Below are 13,860 nucleotides of genomic sequence, written 5' to 3'. Positions count from 1 at the left end.
AGATTCAGGCTAACAGAACCACCCCCCCATACCTAAGTTTGGGTAGTCACATCGCCCTGGGAAAGCTGGCACATTTACCCGTCAATCAATGTGTAACTTTTTTTCTCCTATCCAGACAACGATGGAACTCCTAAGAACAAAGGACTCTCTCTTGAGGGGCTCGGGGCATTATTGGCACCCTTGACCTGCTGGCCACTGGGCCTCTGGCCACCTGGGGTTTTGCTACCCTGGTCTTCAGCCACTCTTACTTTTGCCACCCTGCTTTGCCCTGAAACTTTGTGTTTCAACCCCCACTCTACCCAGTCCTGTTCTCTCCCATGGGAATATAATTCTTTACATGAGTTAGCTGCAAGATCCAGGTCTTTCCCATCAACAGGCTGAAGACCATCAAAGAAGGAATTAGTGGAAAACTTCTATTTTTCTTATTTTCAATTTATCTAACAGTTAACCATTTGTTCAAAATAATAATAGCATCAATGTACTCAATTATGGATGCTTAATATGTATCATGTACATATATGTATATATGCTTATTTATGGTTAAATAGAAGTAAAATAAATGCCAGCAACAATACAAGAGATAGGACATAGGAATTCGGGTACTCACAACTACTCATGAAGTGGTAGAGTTATTCATAGGTAGAGTGCAGGCCTTCTAAAAGCAAGTACTGTAATGAAGGGATAGGCCTACGTGGTTTGGAAAAACCCTCATGCAGGTGATTCTGATGAACTTTCAGGAATGTTCCCTCACTCCCATACCCTACACACATACTTCTTCAGAATTCCTGCTCCAGGCAAGAAGGGGCTGGAAAGAAGTATTCCAAGTCATGAAAGGCAAGGACCTACATGCAAGATGACTCTATCCAGCAAAGCTTTCATTTAGAATGGAAGGGCAGATCAAGTGCTTCCCAGATAAGGTCAAGTTAAAGGAGTTCATCATCACCAAGCCCTTATTATATGAAACATTAAAGGCCCTTATCTAAGAAAAAGAAGAAGACCAAAAATATGAACAACAAACTCACAATTGTTAACAACTGAACCTAAAACACAAAAACAAACTAAGCAAACAACTAGAGCAGGAACAGAATCACAGAAATGGAGATCACATGGAGGGTTCTCAGTGGGGAGGAGGAGGGGGGACAATGGGGGAAAAGGTACAGGGAATAAGAAGCATAAATGGTAGGTAGAAAATAGACAGGGAGAGGTTAAGAATAGTATAAAAATATAGAAGCCAAAGAACTTACACGTACAACCCATGGACATTAGCTAAAATTAATGAGGGGATAGTGTGGGTGGGAGGGGGTGTTCAGGGCAGAGGGTAATAAAGGGGGGAAATGGGACAACTGTAATAGCATAATCAATAAAATATATTTTTAAAAGAACATAAACAATAAATGCAGTATATTGAAAGCAAAAAAACCCCACATTAGAAATGGTAGAAAAAAGAAAGGGTACAGAAAAGGTATGGTATAAAATATTTTTAAAATGGTACATCTGTATAAAGCATTTACCGTGAATGGAGTTTGCAGGACTGGAAGTTGCTCTGGCTGCGTCAGTGAGTGGTGAGTGCATGTGAAGGCCTAGGGCATCACTCTACACTATGGTAGGCCTTATAAACACTACATTTGGGTTATACTATATTTACAAAGCCACATAAAATTAAATCAAGCACAAGAGAAAATGATACAATAAGTGATATGATAAATACAAAATGTATGAGGTTACTGTCAGCATAAGATGGAATACAGTTTTACAGTACATTTTTCATATACATAGAAAAAGTAAGTCTAATATAATGATAAAAAGTACAATATAGCAAATTCTTAAACTATCGGTACAGTAATTTATTATCATTATCAAGTATTATGTACTATATATAGTGGTAAGTGCCATAATTTTATATGACTGGCAATGCAATAGATTTGTTTCCATATTTACATCACAACAAACACATGAATAATACATTGCACTCTAACATTATGATGGCTATGCTGTTACTAGGCAATAAGAATTTTTCAGCTCTATTACAACTTTATGGGGCCACTGTCATATATGTGGTCCATCATTGACTGAGATATCATTATGTGGTACATGACTGTATTGCAAACTCTAGGGCAACTATTAAAAAAAGTTTTAAAAGTAAGTATAACTGACATGATAAGAAAAGGGAGAAAATATAATCATAAAATATTCCATTAACACACACAAAAAGAAATATTCATCCAACTACATCAATAATCACTTTGAGTGATAATGGTCTAAATGCACCAATTAAAAGACAGGGATTGTTAGAGCAAATGAAAAAACAAGATGCAAATACATCTTGTTCACAAATAATTCATTGTAATTTAAAGACATATAGTGTCCAGCAGTAGTAAGGCCTGCTTGAGTGTGGCTGGTAAGGTAATAATACAGGTGTAATAATTCATAGTTTTAATTTGAACATTTCACCTAAATTGTCATATGATGTGATTGAGTATCATATTGTTAAGTTACAGAATTACATGCTTATGATTTTGTAATAAAAATTTTGTAACAAAGGGGTGTTATCTGTGCCTGACCCTATATTAAATTTAAATGGATGGGAAAAAAATACCATGCTGACACTTATAAAAGAAATCATGAGTAGCTATGTTAATTTCAGGCAGAACATATTTCTAATAAAGGAAAGTTATTAGAGAAAAATAAGAAATAAGGGCTCTCTATAATGATAAAGGGTCAATTATTGCAAGAAGACATCACAATCCTTAACAAGTAGGCACTTACCAACAGAATGTCAAACTGCATAAGGTGAAAACTAATAGAAGTGCAAGGAAAATAAATGGATCTACTATTAGATTGGAGATTTCTAAACCCTTCAGTCAAAACTGGACAGATCCAGCCCTAATGGGTGTGATTCCATTGGCTGGGCATTGTACTGCAAAGTGAAATGTTGCAGGTTTGATTCCCCTTCAAGGCATATGCCTAGGTTGTGGGTTCTGTCTCCAGTCAGGGTGCATGCGAGAGGCAACCAATCAATGTTTCTCATATCGATATTTCTCTGCCTCTCTTTCTCCCTCTCTTCTCCTCTCTCAAAAATAAAGAAAATAAAATAAGTGGACAGATACAGCAGGTAGGCAATTAGTAGGAATATGGTTGAACTCAACAAAACCATCAATCAATTGGATACAATGGACACGCATAGACTACTTCATTCAACAACAGCAGAATATACCATCTTTTGAAACTCACATGGAATGGTCACCAAAAGAGATCATATTCTGGGTCATAAAATGTACCTTAACAAATTTAAAATGATAGAAATCAGGCAATATATGTTCTCAGATCCCGATGTAATTAAAGTATAAATCAATAACAGAAAGATACCTGAAAAAATCCTAAAATACTTGTACATTAAACAACACATAGGTCAAAGAAGAAATGCCAAGATAAAATTTTAAATATTTTGAACTAACTTGACATGAAAACACAACTCATCAAAATTTGTGAAATACAGTGAAAACTATGGTTAGAGTAATGTTTATATCATTGAATGCATATACTACAAATAAAGATGTAAATTAAGTCATTTAAGTTTTCATTTTAGGAAACTAGACAAAGAAAAGCAATCCTAGTGCAGAAGAAAAGAAATAATAAAATGTAGAGCAGAAGTCAATGAAGAAAACAGGAAATCAATAGGTAAAATAAAAAAATCAAAAGTTGGTTCTTTAAAAAGATAAATAAAATCAATGAGCCTCTAGCTAGACTAAGAAAAAAAGAAAAAGAACACACAGTATTAGTATCACAAATAAGAGGGGGCACCACTACAGATCTTATGGACATTAATAGGATAATACAGTAACATTATGAAGAACTCTATGCCCACAAATTTGGTAACCTAAATAATATTGACCACTTAATTAAAAGACAATTTGCTAAAACACACACACACACACACAAATAGATAATGTACATAAGCCTATATCTGAGAAACTAAATCTATAATAAGTAAATTTCCAAAAACTAAAAGCAGCAGACATAGATGGGTTTACTGAATTATACCAAACATTTAAGAAAATAATTATACTAATTCTCTACAATTGCCTTTAGAGAATAGAAGCAGAAGGAATAGTTCCTAACTTATTTTAGAAGGCCAACATTACCTTAATATCAAATCGAGGCAAAGATGTTACAAGAGAAGAAATTTACAGGCCAATGTCTTTCATGAAATAGATGCAAAAATCTTCAAGAAAATATTAGCAAAGCAAATCAACAGTGTATATAATATTTACATACAACAACCAAGTATGACAGGCTGATTCAACATTCAAAAATCAATAAATGTAACCCATAACATTAACAGGCTAAAAAAGAAAAATCACATGATTATGTCAATTGATGCAGATAAAGCATTTAACAAAATGCAATACCCATTTATGATTTAAGAAAACTTCTCAACAAACTAGAAATAGAGGGGAACTTCTTCAACTTAATAAAGAATATCTACAAAAAAACCTACAGCTGACATCATACTTAATAGCGATAAACTTGTAGTTTTTAACACCACATACAATATTAGGTACAAAATCAAGTACAAGGCTTTTTATTGGTGTGAAACTCAAAACCCAAAGCTTTTAAAGACAAGATATAAGGGAAGGCTATCCCTTCTCACCACCTATTATCAACATCATACTAGACAATAAGACATGTATGAAGATTGGGAAGACAGAGATAAAATTGTTTTTGTTCATAGATGACATGATTGTCTACGTAGAAAATCTGAAAGAATTGACAAAAAACTTCTGGAGCCAATAAGCAATTATGGTAAGGTTGCAGAACACAAGGTTAATACACAAAAGTCAATCTCATTCTTATATGCCAAAAATGAACAAATTATTATTTATATTAGCAGCCAACAAAAAAGAGACATATTTAGGTATAAACTTTGCAAAATATGTGCAGGATTTGTATGAGGAAAACTACAAAATTCTGATGAATGATATCATATAAGTAGAGAACGATTCCATATTTATGGGTAAAAAGACTAAATATTGCCAAGATTTCATTTATGCCCAAGTTGATATATAGGGTTCAATGCAAGCCTACCCTCCCTCCCCAAATCCCAGCAAGTTATTTTTTGTATATCAACAAACTGGTTGTGAAGTTCATATAGAGACGAAAGACCCAGTGCAGTACAATATAAATATAGCCAATACAATATAAAGAGAACAAAGTTGGAGGACAGACACTACCTGATTTTAAAACTTAGTCTATAAGGGCACAGTAATCAAGAAAGTGTGGTACTGGCAAAAGAAAAGACAAATAGATCATTATAACAGAATAGAGAGCTTAGAAATATATCCACATACAGATAGTCAACTGATCTTTGACAAAATAGCAAAGGCATACAATGGGGAAGGGGTATTCTTTTTTCTATTGTTTTTTAAGTACAGTTGTCTCCATTTTCATTTCACCACTCCCCCTGCCCCATCCATCTGGGGAAAGGGGATTCTTTTTAAGAAATGGTGTTGGGGCAAGTGGACATATGTCCACATGCAAAAAAAGATGAATCTAGAAACAGACCTCACATGCTTCACCAATACTAATTCAAAATGTGAAATACAAAACTATTCACCAAAGTTATTTCAAATGTGAAATGCAAAACTATTATACTCCTAGAAGACAATACAGGAGAAAATCTAAATGACCTTAGGTATCATGATGACTTTTTGTATATAACACCAAAAGCATGATTTATGAAATAAATAATTAATAAGCTGGACTTCATAAAAATTAAAAGCTTCTGCTCTGCAAAAGAAAATGTTAAGAGAATTAGAAGGCAAGCCACAGACTGGGAGAAAACATTTCCTTTATCATACACATCTGATAAAGGATTGTTATCTAAAAGATATAAAGAACTCTTAAAACTCAACAATAAGAAAATGAACAACCTGATTTACTTTAACAGACAGTCCACCCAAATAAATATGCAAATAGCAAATGAACATGAAAATATGCTCCATATCATAGGTTATCACACAAAGTCAAATTAAAATAAGGAGGTACCACTATACGCTTATTAGAATGGCCAAAATCCAAAACACTGACACCACCAAATGCTGGTTAGGGTGTGAAGAATCCAAAACTGTCATTTATTGCTGGTGGGAGTGCAAAATAATAGCCACTTTGGAAGAGAGCTCAGCCGTTTCCTGTAAAAAGAAACATAATCTTAGCACACAATCCAATAATTGTGCTCCTTGGGATTTCCTCAAAGGATTTGAAAAAAAACTTATGTTGACACAAAAACCTGCACACAAAAGTTTATAGCAGCTTTTTTCATAATTTCCAAAACAACTAAGATGATCTACAGCAGGTGAATGTCTAAATAAGCTATGGTACATCCAGACAATTAAATATTATTTAGCACTTAAAAGAAATGACAGTGACATCAGAAGGATGACAGCATCAGAGATCCCCTTGGTCTCTCCCCTTTAAGTTTCAACAATTTGAACAGTTATAACTCAACAAAGGATTACCCGCTCAATGTTGAAGCACACCTGAGAGATACGTGCATTGAAACACCTGAAGTTGGGCAGGTGGGAATGAACTGGGGAGGTGAGAAGGGAGAAAAGCTAAGAAGAGCCAGAGATGCAGCCCTATAGCCAAGAGCTCATGGAGAGGCTCAGCAGGAAGAGGGGAGGAACCAGGCTCTGGCTGGCACTCCCTTCAGTGAGAAAGAGCAAAGGGATTTGGTGGGCATTCCTGGAGGAGTGGGCAGGATGAGCTGGAGCTGATATTACTCAAAGCGATATACAGATTTACTGCAATCCCCATCAAAATTCCAATGCCATTTTTAAAAGAAACAAAAAAAAAATCATCAGATTCCTTTGTAGTCGCATAAGACCCTGAATAACCAAAGCAGTCCTGAGAAAAAAAGAATGAAGCCAGAGGTATCACATTAACTGACTTCAAATTATACTACAGAGCCACAATTACCAAAACAGCATGGTATTGGCAGAAAAATGGACACACAAATCAATGGAACAAAATTGAGAGCCCAGAAATAAACCCATATGTATATGGGCAAATCATTTTTTGAAAAAGGAGCCAAAAAATACAATTAAGAAAAGAAATCCTTTTTAGTAAATGGTGCTAAATGGAAGTGAAACACATTACCGTATCTGTATAATAATGAGTTATATTAAGATATTCACATAGTATAATCACCCTTTAAACTGTAAAATTCAGTGTTTTTAGTATATTTAGAGTTGCACAACCACCTCCATGAACTATTTTCAGAAGATTTTCATCACCCCGAAAGAAACCCTAGGATACCAGCAAGATATGGTAGAGTAAGAACCTGTGAACATTTTCTTCCCCATAAAAGCAATGAGAAAAATGGTGGAAAATGTCAGAATCAACTTTTTCAGAACTCTAGAAATTAACTAAAGGTTTACAGCAATTCAGGGATTATTTATTCAAGAAAAACAGCTGAATTTCAGAAAGAGCAGCTAGTTTCATTGCACTTTAGCTTGTCATATTCCCATATCCCTCTTCTCCAGATCCACAGTAGCCTGGAACACCAATAGCCTGGAATCATGGTGAAATTCCAAGGCCTGACAGCTACTGGAAGAGGCAGAGCAGGGAAACAGCTCCTCCAAAGATCTTATTCCCAGAGAATTGACAGGTAATTGATTGACAGTATTTGGCAACTATTATATTTTGTTTTTAAAATTTGTTTGTTTGTTTGTTTGTTTATAGAGAGAGAAGAGGGGAGGGACAAAGGGAAGGAGAGAAATGTCAATGTGTGGTTGCCCCTCACACCACTCCCAATGGGGACGTGGCCCACAACCCAGGCATGTTGCCTGACTGGGAATTGAATGGGTAACCCTTTAATTCACAGGCTGGCACTCAAACCATTGAGTCACATCAGCTAGGGCCCTAAGAAGTCTTTTAAAATTGTGCTTAACTTCATTTTTTCATAAACATAGTTAATATGTAACATTTAAATAACCACTTGTTAACATTTGATGGGATCATTGTGTAAGAAGGTCTGTTCTAATCAATTAGGCAAGGACCTCCTCCTATTGTCACCCAAAATAGAATAAAAATAGAAAATTACTGAACTCACAGACTTTTTCCTCCTAAAATAATCTAATAATAAAAAAATTAGAAAAGGATTTTGTGATGATCTAATCTTATCTTCTAGCTGATAATGCAGCAGAAATGGATAATTATTGGCCTGGAGTTTTCACTGTGATGCTGTTGCTTTAGGCACTCTTCCTTTGGTTCTGGTTACATAAAGATTATAACAGGGCCCTGGCTGGTGTGATTCAGTGGACTGAGTGCCAGCCTGTGAACCAAAGCATCACTGGTTTGATTCCCGGTCAGGGCACATGCCTGGGTTGCAGGCCAGGTCCCCAGTAGGGGGCATGCCAGAGGCAACTACACATTGTTGTTTCTCTCCCTCTCTTTCTCCTTCTCTTTTCCTCTCAAAAAAAAAGTATTGAAAAAAAGGACTATATTGTGAAAGATAGAGCACAAGTATTAAAATAGTACTGTTTAGAATAATTTTTAAATTATTTTATTTTATTTTTACTTTTAGACGGGGGGGGGGGGGGGAGAAAGAAAGAAGGAGAGAAAAACATCAATATGCGGTTGCCTCTTGAGCACCCCCTACTGGGAACCTGGCCTGCAACTCAGGCATGGGCCTTGACCGGGAATCCAACCAGTCACCCCTTCGTTTGCAGGCCTGCACTCAATCCACTGAGCCACACCAGCCAGGGCCTGTTTAGAGGCAAATGGTAATGATATTTAGTGTATATTTTGAATTTTTATACAGCTTTTTCTAAACTCTGTATTTTCTGCCCTTTACAAATCTGAAGGAGATAAGCAAACACCTACCTGAAGCTTTAAGTAAGATTCTGAGATGATTTTACAAGTTAATTTAATGCATATGAATGAGACTTTTATTTCTTGAAGTTATTTATTCAGTCCAATTTATGCTGATACCATCCATTCAATGTTCAAGGGAAGAAAAAATCTGCGTGTGTTAAATGTCCCCCTAACATGACAGTCTTGATTTTGCCAGCTAGTTTAACAAAATAAAGGGAGAGTGAAATTATTGTCCTCATTCTTTTGTTTTTTATTCCCCTCATGGATTCTTTCATTCTATTTATGAAAATGATACTCATTTTCCACACCGAGTGGTTTTGGACAGAGACTGCTATGTGACATGAATATATTTTTTATACATTGAATATGTCAGTTTTCTGTATTTGGCTATAACTGACCAACATTGAAATGACAGTTTGTACTTAACAGTAATCAAATGGTGGCAAATGTTATATTGAATCACAGGAAACTCTCTTGTCAGGGCCAACATGCAGTTTGCATAAATGGTAGCACATATATGTTTGTATTCTGTAAGAAAAGATAGGGCTTTGGGTTTGAAGAGTCTATCAAAGGATAACTTGCAGGTTAGCAAGCTTTGTGACCATTTAAAATATATGCTATAGCTTGAATATAGTTAAGAAGACAAAGAGAAAACCTCTTAGCCCTTTCTTCCCTTCTAGCATATAACAGCCTATTCAGTGATGACAGTGGCCATGGCCACTATCTTCAGTTAGTCTAGAAATTTAGGTTACACGGCTAGTGCTACTGTTGCATCCAGGATTTTGACAAACAACTACAGACAGATATTATGCATTCTGAGGCATCCAATTAATTACCAGTCCTAAAAATACTGAAACTGCCCTCGCTGGTGTGGCTCAGTGGATTGACTGCTGGTCTGTGAACCAAAGGGTCAGTGGTTTGATTCCTAGTCAGGGTACATGCCTGGGTTGTGAACTAGGTCCCCAGTAGGGGGCACTGGAGAGGCAAACACACATTGATGTTTCTCTCTCCCTTCCTTTCTGTCTAAAAATAAATAAATAAAGTCTAAAAAAGAAAACTGAAACTGAGCAGACTGCACTTAACCACTGTGCATTATTGTGAATGTGTATGCTCTATGTTGGTGGAATATTTCAGTAAATATGTAGCTATTGGGAATAGCTCCTTTTAAGTAATTTTCTTAGTTATTTTATCTATTCATACCCAGGATTGTACTCCAACTCTGCAATAAAGTTGCAATTCATCTCTTTTTCAGTAAAGATTGTAATTCAGTATCCCACTTATACTTGCTTTCTGATGTATATGCAAGTAAATTTTTATAAATAATATGTCTTTATAAGCCTTTTTGCTTTATTATCTTTTTAAAATTTCAATATTAGGTTACATTCAAGATTTTTTAATTATTGGTAATAATAATGAGTATTTGATAATGTTTTATATAATAAGAACTTGTGTTTCCTTGGCATCAAAATCTCTTGATAAATTATCCTTCTATCAGTGGAAGTGATCAACAAATTTATTGTCTTTTTAAGGAGGTACTGAGTAACCTTGGGATTATAAAAATTAGGTTAATCTAACCCTTTTTACCCTTCAGAAATTTTTCATCCAGGAGAATAAAAGTAATATATGCAGAATTACAAAACAGCATATGGATATATGATTCAGTACCTTTAGGAGTGTAGTCTAAGATGACTAGGGCAGAAATTTGTCTGTGCTTTTAATTATGAACTAATTCAATAAGCAAGTGATTAGCATATAAAAGGGTACTGTACCCATAAAATACATGTTTCCTAATTTAACTAATGATATCTCCAAAAGATTACATAATATATAGCTTATATCAGTTTCAGCTCACATTTATAAATTAAATTATTTAGGCATAATTCATTAGTTTTTGAATATATATTCAAAAAGGAATCCTTTTATGTTTTTTGAGAACATTATAGTAAAATTTCTGATATTCTTTAGAGGATAACATATATGAAAAGATGTGTTAATGTTGAAACTATATTAAAATCATGTTTCTGCATTTTTTAAAACTGCACAAAACTTTTAGACCAGAGAGACTTTAAAGACCTTACCTTCATTAGCAGCTGCATCTCCAAAGGAGGAGCCATATCCTAACTGTAACATTTGTCCAACCAAACTGGAAAAAATGGCAAGGAGAAAAAAAGCAATAGTTATTACCAAGCAATCATCATCGACTGACTGATATGCAAGGTACTTTGTCATTTAAAACTCACATGAAGAGGTAGGAACTACTGTTATTCCCATTTAACAGATGAGAAAAATAAGATTCAGAAAGGTTAAAGAATATGTTTATGTTCACACAGCTAGTAAGTGGTGGTAAACTTAATCCAGGTGTTCTGACTCCAGAACTCACAATCTTCACCGCTACACCATATGGCTTCCAGCTGTCATTAGAAATATCTTAAAATTCGAAATCGAAAATATAGCCTGACACCAAAAGACAAAGAAATGTGATGAACTAAAATTTCTGATATGACAAAAGGAAGAATTTCTGCCATTCTTTAGGAACCAAAATTAATTAGTAATAGACTAATAAGGCCAGCTAAAGTTAAAACAAATGAAGATAGGGATCTCAGGCCCATATATATTGTTTATAAGAACCTTCTGTAACCATGCGATCAAAGAAAGCTACATCATGATGGTTTGATATTTTCTAAGCAAAATAACAGAGAATAATTAGTAACTGTGAATTGGTATATTACAAGGAAAATTATAATAACATGAGATCATTTTAATCTAAAGCTTCTGGCTATCATTATTAATGATACACACACACACACACACACACAATCTTTACAAAACAAATTTCTGTTAGCTTCTTGGGAATACACTATAATACTGAACCTCTTCAGTAGAATTCATTAAGTGACAATGTTTCAACCCTCTACAAATATTAAACAGAATCTTAGCATAGATTTCTTTTAAATTAATGATCTTTAGTGATATGAACATAAATTCTATTCATTTTTTAGTCACATACCATAATGTAAATATTTTGTAAAGACTTTTTGGTGGCATAAAAAACAACAACAAAAAAGATGAAAATGTATTTGGTTTGGCAAACCATGCAATAAACAATGCCTGAAAGTTCTTTTAGCCTGAACTAGGAAAAACAGGATTCTCCCTCTCAATTCCAAATGGTTAATAGCTATGTGTGGCTAATAGCTACTGTATTGTACAGTGTAGTTATAGATTATTTTTAGTATTGCAAAAAGTTCTGTTAGACAGCCTTAGTATCAGGGAAACATATATTTTCTGTTAAAAGGGTTAGTATCTTTGACACAGAGATCAAGATTTTCATATATTTACCTGATCATTTATTTCCCTTTTAAAATCGAATTTATTGCCATGGCATCAGTTAATAAGGTCACACAGGTTTCAAGTGTACATGTCTATGGTGCCCAATACCAAAGTCAAATCATCTTCCATCACCATAGATTTGATTCTAATTATCCATTACTACAACCCTATTTCCTTTCTCTCTGGTAACCATGACACTGTTGTCCGTGTCTATGAGTTTTTGTTTTCTTATTTGTTCATTTGCTGCTTTCAGTTTTATATCCCACATAGGAGTGAAACCATATGGTTCTTAACATTTTCTGACTTATTTGACTTAGCATGATATTCTGAAGATGCATCATGCATAACTATTTTAATCAGCACATAAAATCCTAAGCAATTAATACTGTCATATCTTTAAAAACACAACCCCTCTATGTTTACCTTAAAAGAGTATATTATAGGTAAGACAATAAAATTAACAGTTAATTTTCCAAAAGAAAGTTAAAATCAGAAGTCTAACTTAGAAATTAAGAATTTTCTCAAGTCAAATTAGAAATTAATGTGATTTATAAGTTACTGCATTTAAGTAGAAATATATTTTTTATGTTTTCCTTCAGTGTTCCAGGGATGTGAAAATCTGACATTTATGAAAATGTAATGTCAATAGCATTGTCAGCATTAAAAAATTATTTTTAAATGTACATAGAATCAATAAGAAACAGCATACATTTTCCCTGCTAAGCAGTGACTGATGTTCTTTTCCTGAAATGTTAAGAAATGGACTTTCTTGTTTATAAAAAAATGACCATTCTTGGCCTTACTGGCATTAGATAATGTAATAGATTACATTATAAAATTCCTTTTATTTAAATATAGATGATATACAATATTATATTAATTTTGGATGTATAATATAGTGATTAGAGAATTATATGTCTTACAATGTGATCACTACACTAAGTCTAGTAGTTATCTGTCACTGTAAACCTCTCTAAAATATAGGTTAGAAACATTATGAGATACAAGATGTTATACATAATAAAAACAAAATCAATATCATGAGAATACATTGTATTATTTTTCATTTCATATACCTTCAATGACAATTCGAAGCCACTTTAACTTTTATTTGAAATAATGTAATGCTTCTCAGAGAGCTTAGTTGTAAGAGCATATTGCTTTCTTCAGATACAGTTACTATTACACTTTCATTATAGATAATTAACTGACAAAACTGTAGGAATAAAAATGACACAAGCATATTTTCAATTGAGTATCCTGTTGAAACACATAATTCTGCAAAGAGACAGTCTTATTTCATTGCCCAAAGCATATGCTGTCAAGGCAAACCTGGCTCCACACTGTCTTCCTTGAAATTAATACTAATCAAAGTTCATTCAGAACTGTAGCATACAGCTTAAAAATGTGTGGTATGACATAGTTAATATCTGTCATCTGTTCTTCATTTTACATCACTCTGGCTAGTATTCTATTTAGTTATCTAAGAAAAATCACAGTTCAGGAAGTAATTCTTTAATTTCCTGAGGCTGACTCCTGTCTTCCCCCTTGTAAGCAGTTGACAAAATTGTAGCATATTTTTTTTTTACTTTCATCATAAGAGTCATAAGGACCAATTTAATGAGGTTGTTTTGTCTAAAGCAGTGGTTCTAAAACTTG

The sequence above is a fragment of the Phyllostomus discolor genome, chromosome X (genome assembly GCF_004126475.2).
Source record: "Phyllostomus discolor isolate MPI-MPIP mPhyDis1 chromosome X, mPhyDis1.pri.v3, whole genome shotgun sequence".
Classification (NCBI taxonomy): Eukaryota; Metazoa; Chordata; class Mammalia; order Chiroptera; family Phyllostomidae; genus Phyllostomus; species Phyllostomus discolor.
Note: the sequence above shows the minus strand (reverse complement) of the source record.